General features: G+C 42.4%; 1 long non-coding RNA gene across 2 annotated transcripts; it reads left to right on the forward strand.

Annotated features, from left to right (window-relative positions):
• The first annotated feature begins 16444 nt into the window (after positions 1-16444).
• LOC137245816 (uncharacterized) lies at positions 16445-25790 on the forward strand. 2 transcript variants are annotated; one of them, XR_010951407.1, is made up of 5 exons: positions 16445-16755; positions 16832-17021; positions 17084-17283; positions 25350-25573; positions 25634-25790. It is a non-coding gene; the product is annotated as an uncharacterized lncRNA (long non-coding RNA). The 2 variants fall into 2 exon arrangements; XR_010951406.1 differs by having other exon boundaries at positions 16452-16755; positions 25350-25790.
• The last annotated feature ends 2182 nt before the right edge of the window (positions 25791-27972 follow it).

Genomic DNA, 27972 nt, shown 5'->3' on the forward strand with positions numbered 1-27972 from the left:
GGCTTTGGGAGTGTTCGAGAGAAAAGTTCTTCGAAAGATTTATGGACCTCTACGCGTTGGCGATGGCGAGTACCGAAGAAGATTTAATGATGAGCTGTACGAGCTATACGCAGACATCAACATAGTCCAGCGAATTAAAGCGCAGCGGCTGCGCTGGCTAGGCCATGTTATGCGAATGAAAGATGATGCTCCGGCCAAGAAAGTGTTTCTATCGGAACCCGCCTATGGAAGCAGAGGTAGAGGGCGGCCCCCACTCCGTTGGAAGGACCAGGTGGAAAACGATTTAAACTCCTTTGGTGTGACCAATTGGCGCCGGTTGGCGGAGCGAAGGAGCGACTGGCGCGCCTTGTTGGACGGCCATAACCGTTTAGACGGTTAAGCGCCAATTAAGTAAGTAAGTAAGATGTACCTATCATAACTATATACTACTATGCTTTTGTACTAGTTTAAGCCAATTTAAAAGAGACCATTGGAATTATCTGCCAGAAAATAGACTGTCATGTCAAGGCGACAAACTTCGCTAAATCGTAATATATTTTCAATGTATAAATCCAACCAAATTATATAGTAATGCGATCAGCTTTTAAACGTATGCTATTATGGTTTATTTGTATGTACGTACGTGCAACCCTTTGCAAGCACTAATTATGCCAATGTTGAGACATCTTCCCTGCAACTTCTTTTTTTTGATTCTGGATAATCATAAAGTATTTTATAATTAACACGAACACATACCTAAATGTTATACACGTATTTATTAACTTTTACTGCCTACAATTGAAATAACATAGCATTCAGTAAGACTCATTTAAGATAGGATACATATACATGCATAGGCCATTCAATGCCATTTGGAAAATTTGATCATAAATTTTGTAAGTTACAGAAAAACTAAATCACAATATTGTTTCGGTTTCACTTGTGAATTAGTGACTTATTTGTTATACTAATGCAACCATCCCTACTTAGCACTAGATCAAAACTTATCCAATATTGTATTTAGCATTTGTCTAGTATATCATTTGATTTCATGACATCTTATATGTACAATAATTTTCTAGTTTTTAGTACACATGCGTATATGCATACATTTAAATTGTATAAATACCCTAACTGGTCGCGCAATCATTCTTGAATTTAATACGAAAATGAATATTACCTTGATTCAAGCACGGTTCACCCAAACGAATAAGGAAATATATATATATATTTTTTTTTTTGGTATGGTTAATCACTCCTACCAGTGAATATCCATTTCTTTTTTTCTATATATATTTTGATTCATTCACTTCTAACATACCTACATACAGACATGCATGTACCGTAGTTCATGAACTGGATATTTTTTTGTTGGGTACCTTGTTGGCAGAGATAAGGAAATCAATTCATATGTAAAGAAATGCACGGATGTGCAGATTCAAAAATCTTACTAATCCCTACCTACCCAATAAGTTAAATAGGCTGCTCTATGTACATAAACACATCAATAGTAAGTTAACTTAACCAAAACTTGCTATTAGACAGATAACAGAATTTATGTACGCAAAACAGAATAACATTTAAAGAGGGTATTTAGAAACAAAGATACCAAACACATTATTATAATAAATCTATTATACCGATAGGTGCCAACCTATATACGTTTATGAATTTATAAAATAGTTATGTAAGCCAACCAAAATTCTAACTTAGACTTCACGAAAGTAAATAAAAAAACAGATTGTATTGCCTTATGAGCTGGAAGCTTGCGAAGATTAAAAAACATAGACATACTTAATTATATTTCAGTTTTTTTATGATGAATTATAAAGTTTTTGAGGGTGGGTATAAGCACCGGGCGTCGCAACAACACCCGCGGCGCCCCCAAGATATATTCGGCCCTTTTATTTGTATTTTTATTTTCCAGCCGTTTTTTTTTTTTTTTTATTTTGATTTTGAACTTGTGGTAACCGGTCATTTCCGGTTCGGTAATTTTTTTTCGTTGCGTTGGATTTTTTTTTTGAATTTAAATTTTGAATGTTGTAACGGTCTGTCCGTGACATCCGGTTCGGCCGGATGTTGTTTTAGTGTGAACTTATAAGCGTTTTGAGTCGGTCTCTGCGCTTCTGTCAGGGTTTTTGATTTTGACAGCTTTCAGTTTTGAATAGGCATGATAGGAACTTTTTTCTGTTTATGGCGCAGGAACAGTAAGGTTGGCAAGGACCCGCCCCAGCCGACAATGACTAGCCACTGTGCACCACCACATCATGCCGACCGCCTTCCTTACTGTTTCCACGGTAAATGCGATTCCATAACAGATGGCGCCCAACGGGATTTCGTGCCCGAGGCGCTGTCGCGCTGGTCGTTTTGGTCAACTTGTGAAGTTGACCATCCCATCAGTCCGAGGTGTGCAGCCGCAGGAGCAGCCACCTGCGTTGCGGTGGGATGGTTGGACGGATCAAGTTGTCCAGAATGATCATCAATGACAGTTGTTGAGGGCGCCATAACAGATGGCGCCCAACGTGGCGCCTGAGGCGCTGGCCGCGAGCGTCAGTCGGGTCAACCTGTGAAGTTGACCATCCCATCAGTCCGAGTGAGCAGCCACAGAAGCTGCCACCTACGTTGCGGTGGGATGGTTGGACGGATCAGGTTGTCCGGGCTGGTCATCGGGGGCAGTGGCTGATGGAGCCACGGACTACACGTCGTGTCCTCCGGATTTTTGTATTCACCCGGTGAGGCAGTGCTGAACGCACTTAGTTTGTTTGGTAAGTGGGGTTTTTTTTCTTCCGGAATGTTGTCCGTTAGTCGGCATTAGAAAAGAATGTCCGCTAATTGGGTTTATTTTTTTTATTTAAATTTTCTATTTTAGTCCCCATGCCGAATTAGTGTTGTCTAGGGTGAATGTGGGTGAGTGAGTTGTAGGACCCCAGCTCATCCCACGTCGCAGGTGGCAACCCACCCACCTGGATTGTGACGGGTTGGGATGGGATTCCCAGTGGCACCCCTTCCTGTCCCACCAGACTGGGGGAGCGGTTTCGAAACCGCTCCACCCATTGCGGCGGAGGCAGGACAGGTGTCCAGAGAGAATGGACGGGAGGCCCCAACACCCCCAGCCAGTCCCAGGGGCAAGCCCCTGGAGACTGCCCCTGTGTTGCGGCTGGGCATGTTGAGACCTACCCGTGAGTGTCTGGAACTGACCCTGGTGGCCCCAAACCAGTCTCGGAGGGGGGCCTTAAGACCCCCTCGCATTGCGGTTGGGAGCACCGGGGCCAAGTATGAATGTATTTGTGTTTATTTTTTTCCTGTGGCCTACTGCCTTTTGGGAATGGGATGTCAGCATTCCCATGGGTTACTTAAGACATATTTAACTAATCATTTTTTTTTGCAGCTTTTGACCTCTTTTATCCGATACGACTATCGATCAGAGATCATTCAGCAATTATGCTCGCACATTTTTTTTATATAATTTTTTTTTTATCCCTAATTGCCTTACGTGGCAACATTTTTTTTTTTGCTTGACCAAATTTTTTTTCTGCTTGAACATGTCGCGCGACCAGTCATTCGGGAAACCGGACCGGAACACTCCGTTCGGGAGTGCGGGGAATTCCCGGAGAAACCAGCAACGGGGTAATAAAAAAAGAGGGGCCTTCTCTCAGGCCAGGCGCCCTTGGTGGTGCACACCCCAGTAGGGGGACAATACGGAGATCCCGCGTTACTAAACATGGGCTCGGACCTGAATGACCCTCGCGAGAAACTCGACCGACCGGGAAGCACCAGGCACGTGAACGCGCACGATATCTCGGGGCTAATGACCAATGTGTCGACCTATGCACCCGAAGGAGCTGGTGCTTTACCACCAAATAAGGAGATGGGAAATTTTGGAGACGTTACAAGTGATCGGGCGAATACCCTAGGAATGCAAGACGAAGCCACTCGGGGAGGCTCGTGGGTGGTCGTGCTACACCAGCTGTTCCAGGCTTCGCAGGAGGAAATGCGTAGAGAGATGGGGTCAATCAGAAACAATATGGACCAGCTCAACGCCGCTTTCGAATCTGCGCAGCAATCAGCGAATCAGAACCGGAACACAAATAGGATGGACCGTAACCCGCTCCAAACAGTAGTACCACCAATGTACCCTGCACCGAGCAGCGTAGTAGTGAAACCGCAGGAGTGGAAAATCGCGTTCGACGGCACTGGAAGCGTAGCCGATTTCCTTTTTAAACTGAACACCTTGTGTGAGCGCACACAATGCACGGATGAACAAATAATGGCTAGTTTCCACCTGTTTCTTTCCGGGCGGGCCGAAGAATGGTACTGGCTTTTCACGAAACAAAACCCAAACGCGACTTATGCCTTTCTGTGCTACTCATTGAAAAGAGAGTTTGGCACTTTGAAAACTGACCACGAGATCATGATGGAGATCTCTATGCGCAAGCAGAAAGCAAGTGAGTGCTATGACGTGTTCCACACGGACATAATCTCCTTGAACGCGCGCCTAAGAGAACCCATGTCGGAGCTTCTACTGATTGACATAATAAAAAGAAACGTCAACAGTAGCCTTAAGCTGATGCTTTTTAACGCAGATGTAAGGACCCTTCATGATCTACGCGATGTAGCACGCAGAGGTGAACAAGTGCTGAAAGAAAGCAAGCTGTTGGGAGCCACTTACCCAGGACGGCATGTAAACGAAGCACGCGTGACAGCCCCGGACATAAGGATGGAAGGCGAGGACGGCGAAATGGATCCACAAATAGAGGCGCTGGAATATCGACGCAACAGGAGACTGGACTATTCGGGAATCCAATGCTGGAATTGCCAGGCAATGGGGCACTCCTATATATATTGTGAGGAATCCATAAAAAATCCTTTTTGTTTTAAATGTGGGTATAAGGGTGTATTTACTCCTAAATGCCCTAGGGACCATCGCAGGCAGGGAAACCAGTACCCGAGCGAGAAGGCGGGGGAACCTCGTTCGGCTTCATAGCTCCCACACCAGCCAGTGCTAGAGGCGTCGTCCCGTGCACTGAACCAGAGGGTGAATCTCTGCATGGAGGTGGTGAGCTTCCGAGGTGCAGTAGTACCCTGGCAGAAGAACCCTCAACCGTGATAATAACTTACCCTGACAGTACAGACAATTCGAATAGTTCTGAATCCGAGAGTCAAACGTCCTCATCCGCGAAGGGCGAACCGACCAGAATTCTGCAACGCCAGCATAGGGATGTCGCTTGCCAAACGCAATTTCCACCAAACCTAGAAGAAAGGGAACATAGGTATGAACAAATAAGACATACCATTTTCGAACAATACCCGGACAATATTTTGAAGTGTAGGAAAAGATACCACAGGAGAGTACAGGAGCGAAGACTGCTGCAAGCCACCACGTTAACGCTTACAGAGGATGAAAGGCCTCTCGTAAAGGCCCAAATTAAAGATAGTTTTCTTGTAGGGCTGTTGGACTCGGGAGCCAACGTCTCCATCTTAGGGAAAAATGGATTAGAATTCCTAGAGGACAACGGCTTCGAATATCAGCCCCTACATGCGTTCGTATATACCGCGGGCGGCAACAAGCAAAAAATTTTAGGCTCAGTATCCCTACCAGTCACCTTCAAAAATATCACAAAGTTTATTCGTTTTTACCTTGTTCCCTCATTGCTCCAAGAAGCGTATTTCGGGGTAGATTTTTGGAGAGCATTTGCGTTAGCTCCCGAAATATTCCCAAGCGTAGAGTGCATAGAGATTGGACTTGAAAAGGAAGAGGAACTTAACCTCCATGAATTGTCACCAGACCGGAAATTAGAATTGCAAAAGGTCATCGAGACGTTTCCTTCGTACGAGAAGTTAGGCCTAGGGCAAACTAAATTAGTGGAGCATCACATCGACACCGGTGATGCCGTTCCCATAAAAAGCAAACTTTCCCTCTTTCGCCACCGAGGCAAGCCGAAGCTTTTAGCGAACTAGACAGGTTACTCGAATTAGGAGTTATAGAAGAATCAAACTCCCCGTGGTGTAGTCCTGTAGTACTGGTCCGGAAACCAGGTAAAGTTAGGCTGTGCATAGATTCCAGGAAGGTCAACGCGGTGACTAAGAAAGACTCGTACTCCCTGCCTCATATCAACGGCTTATTGAGCAGACTGAAAGATACGCATTTTATTAGTGGCATTGATCTGAAGGACGCGTTCTTCCAGATCAAATTGACAGAGTCCTCCAAGGAAAAAACAGCATTCGCAGTGCCGGGGAGGCCTCTGTACCACTTCAAAGTAATGCCATTTGGTCTGTGCAATGGACCGCAGACTATGAGTAGGCTGATGGACAAGGCAATCCCTTCGCGTTTGCGAGAGAACGTCTTTGTCTATCTGGACGACCTGATGGTATGCAGCACTAATTTTGAAGACCACCTGAAATTGGTAGCGGAAATGGCCCAATGTTTGAGAGACGCAGGTTTGACAATAAACGTGAAGAAGAGTAAATTTTGTCAGAAGGAAATACGCTACTTAGGGTACTTGATAGGCAGCGGGTGTCTGAAAGTGGATCCGGGAAAAATGGAAGCAATGCAAAACTTCCCGATCCCTAAATCCCCTCGGCAAGTGCGTAGGTTTGTGGGCATGGCGAATTGGTACAGGGCGTTTATTACCAATTTTGCTGACTTGGCAGGTCCCTTGACCGACTGTCTCCGTAAGTCAGCAGGCCCGTTCAAGCTTACCTCTGAAGCTATAGAGGCCTTCGAAAAGCTAAAAGTAGCTTTGAGTTCCGCCCCTGTCTTGGCCCAACCAGACTTTTCAAAAGAATTCGTAATACAATGCGACGCTTCCAAAATAGGTGTTGGCGGAGTTTGTTCCAGGTCGATGACGAGGGCGCTGAGCATCCGATCGCGTTTGTATCGAAAAAACTGAATAATGCTCAACGCAATTACACGGTAACCGAGCTGGAATGTCTCGCCGCCATAATCAGCGTGAAACGTTTCCGACCCTATGTGGAGGGATTACCGTTTCGTATAATCACGGACCACTCCAGTCTCAAGTGGTTAATGACACAAAAGGACTTGAGCGGGAGGTTGGCGAGGTGGTCGCTCTTACTACAAAGATACGACTTTAAAATGGAACATCGTAAGGGCACCCTGAATGTAGTACCACATGCGCTGTCGCGGTTTGATGCCGATGAGTTGTCTTTCACTACCACACCCGGGGAAATAGATTTAGTCTCTCCCGAATTTAGCAGCAACGAATATTTAGACTTAATTCGGACCGTCACCGAAAATGGGGAATCGCTTCCGGATTTGCGAGTGGTGGACGGGGTAATTTTCAAACGAGTTAAATTTTGTAAGGGGTGGAAGGGGAAGAAGACTCGCTGTGGCGATTATGGTTGCCGAAAGGGCTGACTGAGGAAGCAGTGAGATTAGCACATGACGCTAACCGGAGTTACCATGGCGGGTGGCAGAAAACCTTAGAACGTGTTAGGCAGAAGTATTTCTGGCCGCAGCAGGCTAAGGACGTCAGGGACTACGTCCAGCGTTGTGATACCTGCAAATCAGTAAAACCTACTAATCAGCAGTCGAGACCGCCTATAGAAAATACCTTTGTATCCGAGAGGCCATTTCAACGATTATATTGCGATTTCCTAGGGCCGTATCAGAGATCTAAGCGGCGAAATCAATTTCTTTTCCTAGTACTAGACCATTTTTCAAAATATGTTTGGCTAAAGCCCATGCAGAGAGCCACCACTGTAAACGTTATATATTACTTCGCTTCAGAAATTTTTCCGGCTGTAGGGGTCCCTGAGTTTATTCACAGTGACAATGGTAAACAGTTTATCTCGAAGGAAATGAACCAATTTTTTGCAAATTACGGGGTGACGCACGTGAGGACGGGGTTATATTCTCCTCAAGCGAACGCATCCGAGCGCGCTAATAGAGAGATTGTTTCGAAGATTAGGATTTTCCTAAAAGATAAACCTGACCATACCGATTGGGATAAGCATATACCCGAGATTTTATCAGTTTTGAGAAGTGATTTTCAAACGGCGATTCAGTGTTCTCCATACTTTGCATTATATGGCCAAAATATGGTCCAACGTACAACATTTTAGGGAAACTCGGCAGCCTTCGGGAAGACCAGGTTACGGTAGTAAGCCGAGCTGACAAGTTGACTAATATTCGTGAGCAGATCCGTAGAAATTTAGATCAGGCCAAGGATAGGGGAGTAACCACCTATAACAAGCGCTCTAGACAAGTCAACTATAAGGAAGGTCAGGAAGTTTTTCGGAGAAACTTTGCCTTAAGTAACTTCAAACAGGGCATTAACGCCAAATTCCTACCAAAATACCTGAAGTGTCGCGTGCTTCGAAAAATAGGCAATGCACTGTATGATCTCGAAGACCTAAACGGGAAATTGATAGGTCGCTTTCACGCTTCGGACATTCGTCCGCAATGAACCAGAAAGAACGTTTCTTTGCCAAATTACAATTTGACTTTTTTTTTCTACCAATTGGACCTTTTTTTTGTCTGGGCGTTTTGGCGGTCGGGGACATCTCGCCCAGTATTCTCCCCGAGCACTGACCTCATAGGATGTTCACGCGCGTACTCACCGAGGACCGTGAACACCCTGGCAGTCCACGCTTAGGTCGGACTAGCCTTTCGGAGTTTGGACGAGTTCTCCAGATCAAAATGTCTACACCTTTTTTTTGTTTTGCATTCCTGTGGGAGCTATACCCACTAGAAATCATCTTTCGGAGTTTTGACGAGTTCTGCATAACAAATGTCTAATTGCCGCAAAGCCCTTTAACTAGGAAACAGAAATTATTCCCAACTTGACTTAACTTTTTTTTGATAGACCTATGTTGCCCGGCTAGCTTCGTAGTAAGACTTTGAGACTCTTATCTCAGGGGTGAGTCGTGCCCCACGTTGATTGACATCGGAGGTCCCTGGCAGTGGCATTCTTCAGATGACCCGGTTTCCTGTTCGCTTCATCGTCAGGTCTTCAAAGCGAAGCAGGTTTGTTACGGTCTGCTGTTATGGTCTACGGTTACGGTCCACTTGGGAGTGTGTTCGCGCAGACACACCTAGTGACTGGGGATGGGGCGAAAGTGGCGATAAAAAGTATCGAAAAAAGACAAGAAAAAAACAGACCGGCCATCACTAGTGAAAAAAAGCCATGAGTTTCCGGAGAATTGTGATGTTGGCGGCAGCAAAATTTTAAGGCGGGCCGAAAAAGAAAAAGAGAAAAACGCATCGTATAACATCCGTGAACACAACTTCACCAGCAAGGCGCCAACTGCCTTATCAGCACTATTGCTGCCTCAACTGCACATCCCCACGTATATTTAGCTGATCGCCAAACACCCTAGCCGGCTGTGCAAGTATTCAAGCGGCATTGGGGAAGAACCAAAAGACTGCAACGAGGAATTGCAGGCCGGTGCCTTAGCCCAACTGCTAGAGGAACAATCAGGGGGTAATAAACTATACAAAACGTCAAGTGATGCAGTAAGTCGGCGTTTCACAGTCACTCCTAGCGAGGAAAGTTATAGTGATTCCGACTTGGACGGCACTGCGCTAAATGGTGACGAGAACCATTGCAATCCGAAGATAAACCCCTTTCTCTACGTGTACGAAGTACCATACCACCTCCGGAAAAACGTCCGACACCAATTCCGCCTCCAGGGCCAGCAGTACGCTGAAGCATAATACAACGAACGGCAGAATTAGCACCCAGTCATGCAGATAGTAAAGGTCTACACGGAATTTCATTGCCACCAGGTTAGCTCGATCACCTCGAACCAGAGTGAAACAACCACCAACGCCGGCCACCGCAACCTGAACCACATACTGGGTGAGTCCGTTCCTTTATATTTTGCCTTCGCGCGAGTGAAGTTATAATTAGCTCTACAAGTTTTTTTAACAAAACAAAAGAAGGTTCGCCACCGGCACCAGGTCGATGAGGAATAACCAAAGCATACGCACCACCCTATATGAAATGGTCATATAGCTAAAGCAGCCAAAACTATGTACAAAATTTTGATAATTCACTTGTAAATGTTTTGATTTTGTATCCGACATATTTTACCGCGTTAAAAAGTTAGTTAAATTGTTTTGAACAGTAGATTAGATTTTAATGTGTAGAGGCTTGTATAATGTAGGATGTCGAACATACACCTGCGAGCAATAAAATTGTAGCAAAAATGATACGCAATTTTTATCATTTCCAAAGCAAAATTCTCATTGTTGTATGGACAAAAATTATATATATAACCTCGAACTCGTCTTAAATTAGACTACATCGCTCTCCAAAACGGTTTCGAAATTGGTTGACAGTCGTTGTTGTTTAAATCAGTAAATCCGGTTTTACAATTGAGGGAAATGGAAATAGAAGATTAATTGCTGCAACTTGCAAACCAATTTGCTACTTTTTTTTACTCGCAGATGTACCTATCATAACTATATACTACTATGCTTGTGTACTAGTATAAGCCAATTTAAAAGAGACCATTGGAATTATCTGCCAGAAAATAGACTGTTATGTCAAGGCGACAAACTTCGCTAAATCGTAATATATTTTCAATGTATAAATCCAGCCAAATTATATACAGCCCAATTCTAAACGAAAATTCCGTGCGAGTTTTTTCCCTTCTCCCATTCCTCGTATTCTAAATAAAAATTCCTTGTGAGTTTTTTCACTTCTCCCTTTCCTCCTATTCTGAACAATGTTCGAAAAAGCGGAAACCAGTTATGGGAGAAAAGTAGGTATTATGAGGGAGAGGGAGATTTCTCTGCCATTTCATAGGAGTTTTTTCACTAGTTAAATTAAAGGGAATGCATCAAAATAGTTAAAGGAAATTGGTTATTTTAAGAAAGAACACTTATTTGTACAAATTTGTGCTAAAATATATATTTACATTCTACCACAATATTCTCACTGTTAATAACAACAACAACAACCACAATATTCTTTATTTTAAGTCGAAAAGTATATCATAAGCAACGGAAGAGCTCTTCGCATATTTGATGCAGCCATCCAGAAATTGTGCAAGGATTTTTTAAGAAGGCTTAAATAGATTTTGGCATATGGCGAACTCAACTCGACTTGGCCGCCAGAAAATTGCTTTGCAGAATGAATGCAGGCAACTCCGGCGGATTTGTGTTATCCCGCCGGTCTTCTTCTTATGCTCCTCTGTTGATGTTGCTGTGGCACCAGTTCATTACTCATTTCAGTGAATACCACACGAAATGCAATAATGTGCATTGTTTTTATACCTTATTTCTTAATTTCAAACAAATTGCCAACAATAATTAAACTTTAAAATTTTTTTAAACAAAATAAGAAATGCGCAACGAAATTTCAATTGACAAAACAGCTGACTTCGAAAATTCGAAATTCCTATTCCCCAATTATTCTTCTCCCTAGGAGAAAAGAATTGGAGGAATTTTTCCGCGGGAATAAAAAAATCCGCGAGAACAAAATTCCGCGAGAATATTTAGAATTGGTCTGATAGTAATGCGATCAGCTTTTAAACGTATGCTATTATGGTTTATTTGTATGTACGTACGTGCAACCCTTTGCAAGCACTAATTATGCCAATGTTGAAACATTTTCCCTGCATGCATACATTTAAATTGTATAAATACCCTAACTGCTCGCGCAATCATTCTTGAATTTAATACGAAAATGAATATTACCTTGATTCAAGCACGGTTCACCCAAACGAATAAGGAAATATATATATATATATTTTTTTTTTGGTATGGTTAATCACTCCTACCAGTGAATATCCCTTTCTTTTTTTCTATATATATTTTGACTAGCCTTTACCCGCGGCCCCGTCCGCAAGGAGAAAATGAAATATGTGGGCTATTCACGTTAGCCTGCTTATAAAGTTATCTGTTTAAAATTTTTTTTCTGTCTAATGCATTTTATTTTTGTAATTGAGTAAAAAAAAGAACTTTATGAGCTGATAACCTGATAGGATCCCAAAATGATAACGAAATTATCCAGAAAAAGCCACGAAATGACCCCGACGCTATCGCGGACGGATCCCGAAAACCATCCAGAAACGCCCCGGAAGTGTTTCCAAAAGTTCCCGAAGTAGTCCCAAAAAAACCCGAAATGACAACGACACGATTCTAGACTTATCCAGATAACCACACAGAAATGATGCCTGAAGGGTACCAAATTGATCCCGAAATAGTCCCGAAAAAGTTCCGAAATTACCCTGACGGGCTCCCGGACGGATCTCAGAAACCATCCAGAAAATATCCAGGAAGGGTCCCTAAATTATCCCGACTAACTCCAGAAAAAGTTCCGAAATGGCTCCGAGGGGATCCACGATGGATCGCGAAAACCATACAGAAATGATTCCGGAAGGATTCCAAAATGATCCCGAAATAGTCCGGAATTGACCCAGATGGGATCCCGCACAGATCCAGAAATGATCCCGGAAGGGTGCAAAAACTATAGTAACAAAAAATCCCGAAATGGCTCCTACGGCATCCCGGACGGATCCAGAAATGATCTCGGAAGGGTCCCCAAATGATCCCAAAATGGTCCCGAAATGACCCTGATGGATCCGGCAAACCATCAAGAAATTATGCCGGAAGGGTCCCCAAATGATCCCGAAATAAAACAGAAAAAGTCACGAAACGACCCCTAGAGGATCCCCAAATGATCCCGTATTAGCCCCAAAAAAGTCCCAAAATGACCCTGACGGGATCCCGAAAGGATTCCGAAAACAATACAGAAATGATGCCGGAAAGGTCCTCAAATGATCCCCTAATAGTCCCAAAATGACCGTGACGGGATCCCGACAACTATCCAGAAATGATGCCGAAAGGGTCCGCAAATGATCCCGTATTAGTCGAAAAAAAGTCCCGAAAGGACCACGACGGGATCCCGGACGAATCCCAAAAACCATCCAGAAATTATGCCGGTAGGTATCCCAAATGATCCCGAAATAGTCCCGAAATGACCTCGTCGGCATCCCGGACGGATCCCGAAAATTATCCAGAAATGATGCCGGAAAGGTTCCCAAATGATCCCCTAATAGTCCCGAAATTACCCTAATGGGATCCCGGACGGATCCCGAAAACCATCCAGAAATGATGCCGAAAGGGTTCCCAAATGATCCCGTATTAGTCGCGAAAAAGTCCCCCCCCCGACGGGATCCCGGACGGATCCCGAAAACCATCCAGAAATGATGCCGGATGAGCCCCAAAATGATCCCGAAAAAGTCCCCAAATGACCCCGACGAGATCCCGGACGGATCCCGAAAACCATCCAGAAATCATGCCGGAAGAGCCCCCAAATGATCCCGAAAAAGTCCCCAAATGACCCCGACGATATCCCGGACGGATCCCGAAAACCATCCAGAAATGATGCCGGAAGAGCCCTCAAATGATCCCGAAAAAGTCCCCATATGACCCCGACGAGATCCCGCACGGATCCCGAAAACCATCCAGAAATGATGCCGGAAGGGTCCCCAAATGATCGCGAAATAGTCCCGAAATGATTCCGGAATAGTCCCGAAAATGTTCCAAAATAACCCCGACGGGATCCCGGACGGATCCCGTAAACTATACAGAAATGATCCCGGAAGGGTCCCAAATTGATCCCGAAATAGTCCCGAAAAAGTCCCGAAATTACCCCGGCGTAATCCCGGACCGATCCCGAAAACCATCCAGAAATGATCCCGGAAGGGTCTCGATATGACCCTTACGGGATTACAAATAAGGTGAAGCTAATTATAAAACCATGTTAATAAGGCAGCAGGCGCATTGGAGCGAATAAAAAGTTAGATAGAAACATACAGGTAAAGCTTATAAAAGCGTGCTAATAAAAACAATTGATGGAGGGCGGATGGCGGGAGGAGAGGACCACTGATCGTTCCTCCAAAATTGTCTAGATCTCGTTCTGTATGTACCAGATACCAAAAACTATTGATTTAGGAGAAAATTTAGATTGAGTTATAACAATTTATGGATTTTACACCAGAGGGGGAGATAAAGGGGGGCGGGCGGAGGGTGTCACTGCTTACTTTGTAAGCCCTCGACTTATTTGACCCCTTGAGTCTGTGATATTGGTGAAGGCCAGTATACGTAAAGTTATAATGTGTAAAAATTATGAAAAATAATTTCTCGAAGGGTCGTGGGACCCCCACCCCTCTTTCCATGTTCGAAAAAAATTACGCTAGTAGACTACTGTCTGTGTCCCAAATTTCATCAAAATCCGTGTAGCCATTCTGGCGTGATTCAGTCGCAAAGACGAAAAAATATAATAATTAAATTATAACTGTTCCTAGGGGGCGGGGACCACGCCCCTTTTGAAAAATATATAGCTAGTAGATCCTTCTAGACTATTGGCTATATGTGTGCAAAATTGTATCCAAATCGGTCCAGCCGTTCTTGCGTTATTGAGTCACAAAGACAAACGTCTGGACAAACATCCAAACATCCAAACATCCAAACATCCAAACATCTAAACATCCAAACATCCAAACATCTTAACATCCAAACTTTCCCATTTATAATATATATTAGATTCCTTCACTTCTAACATACCTACCTACAGACATGCATGTACCGTAGTTCATGAACTGGATATTTTTTTGTTGTGTACCTTTTTGGCAGAGATAAGGAAATCAATTCATATGTAAAGAAATGCACGGATGTGCAGATTCAAAAATCTTACTAATCCCTACCTACCCAAAAAGTTAAATAGGCTGCTCTATGTACATAAACACATCAATAGTAAGTTAACTTAACCAAAACTTGCTATTAGACAGATAACAGAATTTATGTACGCAAAACAGAATAGCATTTAAAGAGGGTATTTAGAAACAAAGATACCAAACACATTATTATAATAAATCTATTATACCGATAGGTGCCAACCTATATACGTTTAAGAATTTATAAAATAGTTATGTAAGCCAACCAAAATTCTAACTTAGACTTCACGAAAGTAAATAAAAAAACAGATTGTATTGCCTTATGAGCTGGAAGCTTGCGAAGATTAAAACACATAGACATACTTAATTATATTTCAGTTTTTTTATGATGAATTATAAATAAAGTTGTAATTATAATGGCAATGCTGGCATTCGAATTGACTTAGAAGGCATACAGGTAAGGGGCTACCGAAATATAGGTGCGTCGGTGGCCATGGTTTTTGAGGGTAGGTATAAGCACCGGGCGTCGCAACAAGATATATTCGGCCCTTTTATTTGTATTTTTATTTTTCAGCCGTTTTTTTTTTATTTTGATTTTGAACTTGTGGTAACCGGTCATTTCCGGTTCGGTAATTTTTTTTCGTTGCGTTGGATTTTTTTTTGAATTTAAATTTTGAATGTTGTAACGGTCTGTCCGTGACATCCGGTTCGGCCGGATGTTTTAGTGTGAATTTATAAGCGTTTTGAGGCGGTCTGTGCGCTTCTGTCAGGGTTTTTGATTTTGACAGCTTTCAGTTTTGAATAGGCATGATAGGAACTTTTTTCTGTTTATGGCGCAGGAACAGTAACATTGTACAGGTCTACAAGTAGGATATGTAGCAGCACGCACATACACAGCCACGCTCACCTGATAAAATGCTTGTTCTTGTTCGTTTTTTTTTTTTGTGGATGCTATTTGGCACTGTTGTACTTCTTAGGACAAAAAAAAAGTTTAGTAGCTGCTATCGAAAACTGCTTAAAATTTTTTTTTCTTATATTACAAAGAAATATACTTATTTACTTTCAAACGAGCACTTAATTACATCTCTCTTTAATAACCATATATTTTGGACTATTTTAATTAACAAATTGTGATACTTTATTACCGGGGACGATTGCTAAAACACGACCAAAACCGTCGGGGGAGGTATTAATAGACGCGTTTTGGCCTCGCTTCCAATAATTCGAATACCTTTTCTCTTCGGACTATTGACAACAGGACAAAACGCGTCTATTCATTTTTCTTTCCGCTTTTTTGGACGGGTTATTGCAGTCGACCTCGGTTTCAAACTGTTTTTCGCGGAGAACTTTTGAACGGGTAGAAAAACTTAACTCACGTGTTTGTATTCTTAATTCTGAAATAACTACGCGTCCTCAGATACCCCAATTGAAGACTTTTTTATAATTTTCTGAAGGACCCATATGGGTGCACTTAAAATTTCCTACTAAATTCGTTCAAAAAAATTTACCATCACAGCAACCCATATCTGATATTCCGATCCCTTTTTTGCTTCTCTGTGTCGCTTTCGACGAAGCAACCCCGGTAATTTTGACACTTCGTTCAGTGTAAAAACTCATGTTTCACGCAGGTTCCACTGGGTTCCACGCTAGTTTGACACTGACCGAAGTGTCAAACTGCCGTGTGTTTGAAAGGGAAAGAAATTGTTTCCCTCTCATACATATCATACTTGTAAATGTCCCGGACATTGTACAGGTCTGTACAATGATTCCGGGAAACATTTTAAAACGATGAAAAACTATAATTGTGGTGTGACGTGTTAGCTGTTAGGCACTTCTAAATTAACCTGGCGCATTAACTAGAGGCAGCCAAGTCCTCTTGCCACCAATTGGAATTGAAAGATTCGATTTCCAAAACCAAAAAAGGAAACGTTTTCAAGACAGTGCACAACCTAAACAAAGGTGGTATCAAAAGACGCGTGTCGAGATCCGTTTTTAGAATCTGAAAGTTGTATAGAATCGACGAGATGGCCTAGAAGGTTTCAGGTGGTCATACTAAATCGCTCCCGGGGAGTGTCCTTATCGCTACAACCAAAGCAACATTATTTACTCTCTGCTTTTCATTCATACGTATGTGTATTTTTAAATAATAAAAAAAATGGTATATTATTCTAATATATATCATCTCTGCCGGGGTGCGATTCAGCTCAGGATATGCCAAAACAACAAGAAACCTACAATTAAATGCAGATTCACGTGTCATTTGCCAAGGATTTACCGGTAAACAAGGTACTTTCCACAACCAACATGCTTTGGAATACGGTACAAAATTGGTTGGATGTATTTTCCCAAAAAAGGGTGGAACTACGCATCTTGGTTTGCCAGTATTTGCTTCGGTAATTTATATTGATTAAAAATTGCAATAGTAGATAATGTAATGTGAATTAAAATTGAATAGGTAGCCGAAGCAAAAAATGCAACTGATCCGCATGCAACTGTTGTTTATGTGCCGCCACCGGGAGCTGCTGCTGCTATCATAGCAGTATTACAAGCACGACATTTCTTTGATTGGTTGCATAATCGAAATTGTGCCCTAACATGATATGGTTCGCGTTAAGCACGCTATGTTAAAGCAAAATAAATCTCGCACCAGAAAGGGTAAGTAAATTGCCTACCATATTAAATATATAAACAACATGTATGAATTTGTTAGTGATAATTTGTCATGCTTTTGTTGATAATCAACTGAAGAAGGCAAATACCAAAGAGTTCGAAGTTCATGTAAATACCAATTGATTTCTTTAAATAGCGCTTGGAGAACAAAACCCATATGTATGTATGCATACAACTGCATAGAAAGGGAGGGATTAATTAATTATGATCAGTAGATTTATAGGATTTTTATTATTTTCCCTGCGTCGCCGTTGCCATTACATTGCGTTAAGAGAGGACATCAACACCTTACCCACAACCAGTTAAAATTTTAGTAAATTTTGCTCTTTTCATTACTGATTCAAAACGTGGGAAGTTATATATGTAGCATTCCATGGAGAATGGTAAATTTTAGCAGACTTTCGCATTGCGGTCATTATTAATATTCAATCCCTAGAAGGTTCAATGTAGTCATATCAATAGGTCCGGAGATGGTCGGGTTAGTACCTCAATGGTGCTTGTTACCGGAACGTAGATGGATAATTTATTGAGGATTGCACAGTGACTTGCACATCTCCTTCACAGCACCTCATCGTAGCCGACTTCTTTGATGAACCCTAGCAGAGTTCTTGGCTTGAGGGATTAAATGTGGGAATGCACTGGCCATGGTGAGCCCATAAACTTAGCCCTACGTTTTAAGATTGCTTCGTATTCTTGGAGGATATGGTCCGCCGTCTGCTGATCGATCACAAAATAGGCATGTGTTATTCGATAGTATGCCCACTTTCTGCATACGGCTGCTCAGTCTATAATGCCCTGTAAGAAAGCTCTTGGGATTCTTCGGTTATCTTTCGATAGGTCTATTATTGCCCTGTAGCGACTTGTGCTATAACTTCCTAACAGTAATTTGGATTGTCCCAACCTGGCGTATTGCTCCAGTGTTCTTCTCCCCCCCCCCCCCCCCTCTCCTAATAAATGCCCCGGTGAGCCAACTGACAGGAACGGATCGGGATCGATGGGTCATGCAGTTCCTGCCTCTCTTTCCGGGTTGTCCGCCTGCTCTTGTTGTAGTAGTGCTTCGCCCCAGATATGGTTGGTGTCATGTGGGGACACATTATAAGAAGGACATACATATGTTTTGTATGTCGGGGTTGATTCTGGATAGGTAAGAGTTTAACCTGTTACAGTATCCAGATCGAAGTTGGGCTAGAGTGACTCCCGTTTCCTTAGGGAGAGTGGGTTCTTACTCTGCTAGTTTTTTTTCTTTGAGTACAGGATTCACCGGGCAATTCCTGGCATAGAGGTCCGACGCCTGTTTGTGGAGTTCACTAAGGACCTGCTTGTGTTTTTCAGCTTCATACGGCTGTGTTGTCAGGTGCCGTATTTTCTCATAATGTAATGAGGGCGTGAACAACAAGTAGCCACAAAAGATTTGTAAAAGTTACGAGGACGTCTGATCTTGATAAACTTAGAAAGTCATGTAGGGCGGCCTTCAATAAAGCAAAGCATGATGGACATGAATCCTCATGGGCTGCTTATAAAGCGAAGATAAATATATATAAAAAAGCAATCCGGAATGGAAAGCGATCCTCCTGGAGGGATTTCTGCGGCAGGATTGAATCCGCATCCGCGGCCTCCCGGTTAAGGAAGGTGCTATCGAAATCTCCAACTCAGCTAAATTACGTCCAAAAGCCGGATGGGCACTGGACGGACTCCAGCGCTGAAACCATAAACCTGCTAATGGATACGCACTTCCCAGCAGGAACGGGCGTGTCTTCAAGTATTGTCAGCGGAGGGTCACCTAATGATCAGCTGATAAGCGAACTCACAGATGATAAAAGGATAGATTGAGCTTTACAGACCTTCAAGCCCTACAAATCGCCGGGACCGGATGGAATTTTTCCGGCTAAGCTCCAGTATACTGCCGAACTTATAAGGCCCTGGATTAAAGGGATGTTTATAGGTTGTCTTAGGCTAAATTACGTACCAGTATCGTGGAGGGAAGTCAACGTGGTCTTTATCTCCAAGGCAGGGAAACCCTCCCACTCTAAACCAAATGATTATAGGCCTATAAGCTTATCTTCTTTTCTGCTTAAAGCGCTTCAAAGACTTCTAGAGGACCACATCAGGAGGAGGATTGAGCCGTCGCTTCTTTCGCAAGCACAGCATGCCTATACTAAGGGCAGGTCAACTGACACGGCCTTGCACTCACTGGTATCCGCTATCGAAAGGTCACTAGACCTCAAGGAATACACATTGGTGGCATTTCTAGATATAGCGGGTGCTTTCAACAACGTTCTCCCTGAGTTCATCACCTCGGCTCTGACCGATCTGGGGTGGACGCGTGCCTGGTGGAGTTTATATACAATCTGCTTACGCGTAGGCAGATTAGAACTGAGCTAGGTGGATGCGTGATCCGCAGACCGGTCGGCAGAGGCACTCCGCAGGGAGGTGTTCTCTCTCCGCTACTTTGGGTGGTTACCGTCAACCAACTACTCCGCCTCATGGAATCGGAAGGTCACCAAGTGATCGCGTATGCAGATGACATCTACGTCACCATGCGGGGGAAATTTCCGCAAACTCTTTGCAACCTAATGGAAGGGGCACTATCCAAAATCTTGCACCGGGCCACAGCCACAGGCTTGGAAGTCAACCCGGACAAAACCGAGCTTATCCTCTTCACGAGGAGGTATAAGGTGCCAAATCTAACACCGCCAAGAATTGGGGTTACGTTTTTAGCGTTTAGCGATCGAGTCAAGTATTTGGGAATAATTCTGGATAGGAAGCTATTATGGAGTGACCATATAGTGGAGCGATGCAAGAAGGCAGCAGCAGCGCTGTTCACCTGCAAGAGGGCAATTGGCCCCTCCCCCAAGGTGACATACTGGATTTATACAGCCATTGTGCGCCCGATTCTTTTTTATGGTGCCTTGGTCTGGTGGCCTGCACTAGCTAAAACTACCTATCTTAAGACGCTTCAAAAGGTGCAACGGAGATCGGAGCTCTGCATCACCGGGGCTCTCGGCTCCACTCCTTCTGAAGCACTCAACACAATGCCATACCTTCCACCTCTTGACCTGGTGGCAAAGGAAATAGCGGTCATCGCCGCTCTACGCATAAGGGAAACAGGTCTCTGGTCAAATGGATCTAGTGGACACGCGACAATCCTGGGCACGAGCGCCCCAGTCCCAATACCGGCACGCACTGACTACTGCACGCCAAATAACATCTTCGTTAAAAATTATAGTATATATATACCATCGCGACAGGACTGGAATACCAGGCAACATACGGTACCGGGTGCCATCAACATATTCACGGATGGTTCTAAGCTTGACGGGAAGGTGGGAACAGGCCTTTTTTCGCCGGATCTGTTTTCGCCTACCAGATCACTGTAGTGTTTACCAAGCGGAAATGCTGGTAATACACAGGGCTGTGAACCATCTCGGGTCTATGCCTAAGGATGGTAAACGGCTGTTTATTTTCTCTGACAGCCAGGCCGCATTAAAGGCCCTGGACTCATTCGTCGACAACGCAAAGTCGGTCACTGAATGCCGCAGATCTCTTAACGAGATGGCTCAGCACTTCAGTATCAGCCTTATATGGGTACCTGGGCACAGGGATATTGAAGGCAATTGCAGAGCAGACGAGCTGGCCAGAAGAGGCACCACCGACCATATCCTTCCAGGAAATGATTCGGTAGGCATACCCATGGCCACTTTCAGGTTTCGTGTGAGCACAAGCACTTTAAGAATCGCAAGGACTATGGCCAGCCATATCTTCGTAAGAGACATCCAGGCAAACCTGGCCCTCATATGACAAGGGGCGCACAAAAGCGCTTCTGACTTTAAACAAATCAGCTCTGTCGTCCCTGATAAGGGTTCTAACAGGGCATTGCTTAATAGGCACGCACGGTGCTAGAATGGGGGTAGCGACCTTCGACTATTGTCGCAGCTGCAGATGTACAGAAGAGGAAGAGAGCGTCCAGCACCTTCTCTGTGGCGTAGGATGGCTATCCTCGGTAAACCTTTTCTACATGACCTCGCTGAGGTCTCTTGCTATGAAGTAAAGGCTCTGCCAAAATTTATAATTTCCACGAGGTGGTTTGACCCGCTTTAGGCGGGGTAGGGGTCCTTTTTTGAGACCTTACAGGGTATTACAATGCGCCCATTGGTGGCCTAAGTAGTGAGCTTGTTACCATAGTGTTCAGCTCAGCCCTTGCAACCTAACCTAACCTAAGAGGACGTCGGGTTTTGGGATCAAGCCCAGAGCAAACTGTCCGATGCAACCATCCCTTGCACGTGACACACTGACAAGAGTATGACCGTCCTAAAAAGATTATTTTCCGGCAAACGCAGCAAAACCATTTCTCATGACCGGGGTCAGGAGAAGGACACGGATTGGGTTCGATACCTTCCTGGAGGAGGAGAGTATGGCGCAGACCCGCTGCATGGATCTGCTGGGAGGATGATAATTTGTGGGAGGGACGCAACAAACTAAACACTAGAGTCCGCCTGCTCATTACCCTGTACTCCCCTGTGGCCTGGGACCCAGTGCAACAGTACTACGTTGTGCACCCAAGGACCAGTGCTGACTTTATTTCGAACGCCACAATTGCCTTTAGTGGGGCCTGACTGTCTGACTGAGTATTGCAGTTGTTTCATTGGAGTATCAGCGCTGAAGGTTCAGCTTAGCGCACCAACATATGGGAAATACTTCCGCTTGAAAGCTGCTCGTATGTGCTTTTAGAGGTACTAATATATATATATATAAATCATTATTGATGGATTACATCAAAAAAAAAATGTTTGGCTAAGAGCTGACAATAAAATTAACACAGAATATTTACTATTTGTTTTATTTTATTGTAACGTAGAAATAAAATTCTCTTTTAACAGCCACATATTATTTCAAATAATCTTTTCTAGTTATTTGGTAACATTTTCATACATTTCTGATAAATTTAATGATTATAAATTTTAATTATTCAATATAGAATGTTCGGATATCAAAGAGTGGCTTTACTTGCTTTTTTCGCTGCAAAATTTTTTATAATAATATCAAAATTTAACTGTCTTGCCAAAACGGATGAAACACAAAGCTCCTCATGGAACTTGGGATGGGGAGGAAGGGGATGGCCTGAAGGTTTAATGTGGTCACATAAATCGTTCCCGAGATGATCGGGCTAGCACCTTAATGGTGCTGTGGTACCGGAGCGTACCGGATCTGTATCCGGTAAAGGACCATCACATCGATAATACTCCTCAAAGCCTTCGGGGAGCAACCTTATCGCTACAACAACAACAACAATAGAGTTACTCCTACCCCAGAAAATGGTCAACATTTATAGTGCATACAAAGAACATTTCAACTCACCAAATTCACTCATATTAACAGAGTATATGTGGAACTTAAGAGCGAATTGAGAGTTTCATAAAGTTGCACTGCCACACCGCCATTTTATACAGGGTAAAAGTGTAAGGCTTTTGCGTTGCGAGCAGGCAAGAATTTTCACAAAAGAACGAAATACCCCGTAAAGGCTTTGCCTGTTTTTTAGAATAGAACAACAACGCTTGTGTAACACTTTATCCAGAAAAGAAAACGCTATCATAGCTGCGGGTTGCACAAGGCGAGTAATCAGCATTCGAGTTTTTGTCGAGAATGTGACGTAGTGCTCCGTTCTAAGCTCCTTTCATATTGGCGCCGTTATCGTACCCTTGTGCACGACAATCTTCAATCATGTATGGCAAATTACATCAGCAATTTTCTGAGCAGTTTTTTGGTTACAATTCACGAAAGCCAAAATCTGTTCTGGAATTGTAAATTTGTTGCTTTCGAATTGAAATGGAGTGAGCGCAAAATGAACGTATCCAACGTGACTAGCATCAACGATAATAGCAAAATACTTAGCTTTCTTGCCTTGATCTAATATAGTTTCCCTCACATGCTTTGCACAAATTTCTATAAACTCGTTCTGAATGTCTGGGGAAAGATAGTGAACTTGTAAACGTTTGTGCTGCTATTGTGAAATCCTAACTTTCTCCAAATGATCTCTAAGTATCGGATCATAATGGCTTATGAGATCTTAGATGCCCAAAAAATGTCCATCCTTTCGCTTTTTGAAAAAAAATAGTGTCCAAAATTCTATATAAAATTTCTTTCCACTTGAGTTTCAGTGATTAGCTGTTCATTGATAAGTGTATCAATTGTAGCCTCCTTTGGAATTAGGTTTTGTAAAGATCGCCATTGAATATAACATTTAATGTGATCTTCAGTATTTTCGTGTGATGGCAGTTTAGCGTATAGCTTCTTCCATACCTGGAATTTCGAATATTCGCCAGGACAACAAATTTTAGGTCGATTTAAAGTATTGGTGCTTAACAGACGACATGGTAGGCAATAAAAAGCATTGCTACTGGCACTCCACACCAACCAGTGACGCTCCACTTTCCATTTGGTAACAACGAGGTAGGAAATGCCTCGTCATGACAATCACGTGGAAAAATAACAGGGCACTTTTGATGACCTCGACGAATTATTTCGTTGACTTCTTTAGATCGCAAAAACTCATTATTCACGGTACCGATATCGAAGTCGTTTAAATAATCTAGACTTTGATACAGAGTTGGTGGTATTGTTGGAAGGCTTTTTGAAGATGAACCTTCATCAGTGTTACCACGAAAACTTTACGATTTCGGATTCATGTAAACATATATTTTTGTTTGATGTTTTTATTGTCTCCTCACTGTTCGAGGGACCAGGTAAAAAATCATTATCAATATTCGTTGCTTTTGAAATTCGGCTTAAAATTTCCACATGGAACAACTAAAGACTCTCCTGAATTAAAAAAAGTGTCTTAGTACCTCTAAATCGCGGGCCCCCGAGAAATACCGGGCCCCCTGAGAAATATCGTGCCCTGCGCTTGCCAGGCTAAGGCTCCAGCTATTAGGAGTGATAAAGCTGTCAGGACGGAGTTTTTTTATAACATAGGTCCTGGTTCTTGATAGGGTTTTCAGCTTGGTCGTTAAAAGAAACTTCTGGTAACACTACGGACTCATTCAGTCTATGTGAGATCCTCATGAACTGGCCACTTCAACCTAACCTATATTTTGTGTTTTGGTTTTTACTTTAGAATCTACCGGTTAAGTAAGCGATGTCAGCTAACTAAGCGCCTTCAAATGTAGATCCATAAGGAACATGAGGTCGCCAGAGCCTCGGCTGTTAAAGAAACAGGATTCGCCACGGGTAGGTGACGTTGACAATTGGGTTGGAGAGGCTATATATATTGCGCTGGCAACCCATTGAAAGGATTGCGCTACAAAACCCCTTGAATCAATTTGGTATTTTAATCGCCTCTTACGGCAGGCATAGCTACCACGGGTATACTCTAAGCCCACTAACCCGCTGGAGCCATGAGAAGCGTGAGTGCACTTTGGGTGTCGCAAGGCAAGTTCCGTCGTGCCTGGTGTTGTTGGGTGAGCGGCCAGGCAAGGAAGCAGTGTACACATGCACCATTCAGGAGGATACCCTCGTTGAGCCCAGAAAATCTGGGAAAATTAGATGTACTGCTCAGATCCAGCAAACGAGTATGTTCTGTACTGGCATATGATAAACTTTCAGCCAACCAAATGTTTACTTTCCTGTCCAAAAGGGAATTGGTGCTCGGCACTGCTGCTAAAGAAGAATAGACGTAGTCATATCAATTCGTTCCCGGGTTACTCGGGGAAAGCAGTTTTAGCAGTACTTTGCCCGTTTCAATTTGCACATCCATTCAAAGAACTTCGCATAATGGATTAAACAGTCATCTGCATTTATTCGTTTTTGTTTTTGTAGCACGCCTAATTTACTATCTATTACCCCAACATCTATCAATTATCCCTTGTTATAATCTTCGGGTACCCCCGCTACCGGAAGATGCCTTGGCATGGTGGAGGTTCACTTGAATTTACTTTACAGGTCCTGATTCTGGTTATCTGAAATCCCCTTGAGTATCTTGTATTTATTAAGCACTTCCGGTTATATTAAAAACTTATTATCTATCCTTACTGATATTCGTTTCTTTTTCATTCTAGGTAATTCGATTTGACGATGTGGGCATAGCAATATTCCAGCTGTGGCTGTAAGAAGAACGTACATTTGCTCAAACTACAAGAAAACTGTGGCAACTGTCCCTCGGCCTTTTTAGTATCACATTTAAGGCCCTACCACGTATATTATGGGAAAGGGTCAAGTTCAAAGGCTCAACATCACCTGCAAATCGACTTTGATAGCACGAAATGGGGCTGCATATATTCCGGTATTGTATCTACAACACTCATATCTATGCAAACTGATACTAACAACACCACCCGCGCAGGAAAAATTGAGCACCATCAGTGTGAGCTTCGAAACTCAAAATGGTTTCAGAAAGGGCACGACTACGAATGAGTTTATGTCTTTACATATGTAAGGTTTACTAGAAAATTAAGGAAATTATTTGTAAAAACCATTGTATACATAATTTATTCATAATTAAATATTATTTAAACAAAAGGGACGCGTTTCATTCATATAAAAAGCGAATTGACAGAAGGTAACCGGTACGGGTAACCGATAGGCCAGTTACCCGTGTTGTTGTTGCATATGTTTTGGTTAGCGATAACGAAAACATACCTAATGAAGCAACTTAAAAATGTAAATAACATCGAGCGAGAAGGAATGTCGAAAACACAATAGGTAAGAGCGAGAAAGCGAGTCACACGTACACTATTTTGAGAGTGCGCATGCGTTACCTTTTTCACGACAGCAATGTAAAAGTCATTAAGACGATAATTGGTGAACTAGTTAGTGGTGATGATTAAATAATCGATTAGGTAACGGTTACCTGTCTTGTAGGGAAAAGATGCAATTACCTGGAAAAAAGTAATGCTTTTGTAATACGTACTATGCATGTATGCATATCGACAACATAGCTTCACAGATTTGGAAGAAGACTTAAAAGAATTAAATTAAAATTAAATTACTAAAATATTTATTTTAATTTTTAAGGGTCTTATAATGACAATTATTACAAAAACTATAAAACATGATTACACCCTGAAACCTATATTTTTCGTAGAACTCACTTTTACGCTTCTCTTCGTTGGTCATATCTAAGTGTATCAATTGTGGACATAGCTGCGTTTGGAAAATTAGTAAGGTATCTTTCAAAACTTTGGAAAATGTGGACTGACACATCGGAGAGTCAAAATCTTTTCCAAATCCGTGCTGATAGCTACCTTCCGCAAAAAAAGCGTAATACCGATGCTAAGGGTATTATAGGACTCATTGAAGATGACCCACCCAACGGTGTACTTCCTTCATTTATTACACCGAGCACGTAGGTAAACGCAGCCTGGTTTAGGCGGAAAGTTTTTATAAAACTAAATTTTTAAAACCTTTATAAGTTCATTAAAACACGGATCCTTTCACTTACATAGCCTCTTCTAATTTCAAGATTGCAATTTTTAATCACGTCTTTCTTGCTCATTTTCTTCTAACAAAACTGCAAATGATATGGAATCCTTTTTAAGCCCTAAACTTTTTTTAAATGATATAATGCGATTTTAAACTAAAATTTAAGTTGAAATTTTTTATTTTACAATCGCTCAGCTGACTTCGAATAACCAAAATTTGACATTTTATATTCGCAGCACTTTTTTCGGTTTCACATGAGTTCAGTGAGTGATAGCAAATTCTTCGTATTCGTAGATTTTCTACGATGGATTCAAAAATAGGGCTGATCAAGCAGTAGACAGTACCTTGACACGAAATTCAAATAAAGGAAATTATATGCTAAGTTCTTATGATCTATAAAATATTTCAAAGTAAAGGCTCCATTACTGATACTTAGCATAGACTTGACTTGGCTTGCCAACTGTCACTTACAGTTCTGTTAAATGAACATTGCATGTTACTGATTACTCAAAACTTAGCAACACTTAACTTGACTTAGAAGTCTGTTGAATTTTGATTTTCTATGTAAGTTCTAAGTGACGTTTACATATTGAGATGCCATTTGTTTGTTTGTTAATTTCATTTTGACATTTTGTCATACAAATTGACATTTATTTAAAAGTAAATTTCAACGCTGATTATGATGCCAGGTTGTATGCGCCAAGTGGAGTATAATCGTGGCTAAGTTGCCAAGTTTACGCCAAGTCAAGTCAAGTCTATGCTAAGTATCTGTAATGGGAGCTTAAAAGTACATTTGACAAAGTATATCATCAACAACCCTACAAGAATACTGACTATCATATGACTATCATCTGATTGTCAGCAATGTCAACCTAACGATCAGCGCCTCATACAAACTTTCTATCACAAACTTAAGGGGACTTGCGCAAATGTGATGTAAACAACTGCGTACGTGTGAGCTTTTGTCTCCTTCTTATACACCAACATGGCCTACTGATTAAGTATATTGCCGTACTGCTCACTCTCATTCATTTTCCTGGATGAATGCTGACACTCTAACTATCAAAAAGTGTCATAAATGATAGTTTACTGTAGATATCAGGTTTGACTGTTATACTATCATAAATGACCATTATTATATTCCGCCAAAAATGAAACAATGCTTTTTGCTTTTTATTTACTTTATTTCATTACGTTTTTAATTTTGTACGTGATAAAAGCATAACAGTTTTTCTTGTTTGTTTAGTTTTATAAGAATTC

Source organism: Eurosta solidaginis, chromosome 3 (genome assembly GCF_040869045.1).
Source record: "Eurosta solidaginis isolate ZX-2024a chromosome 3, ASM4086904v1, whole genome shotgun sequence".
NCBI classification, from domain to species: domain Eukaryota; kingdom Metazoa; phylum Arthropoda; class Insecta; order Diptera; family Tephritidae; genus Eurosta; species Eurosta solidaginis.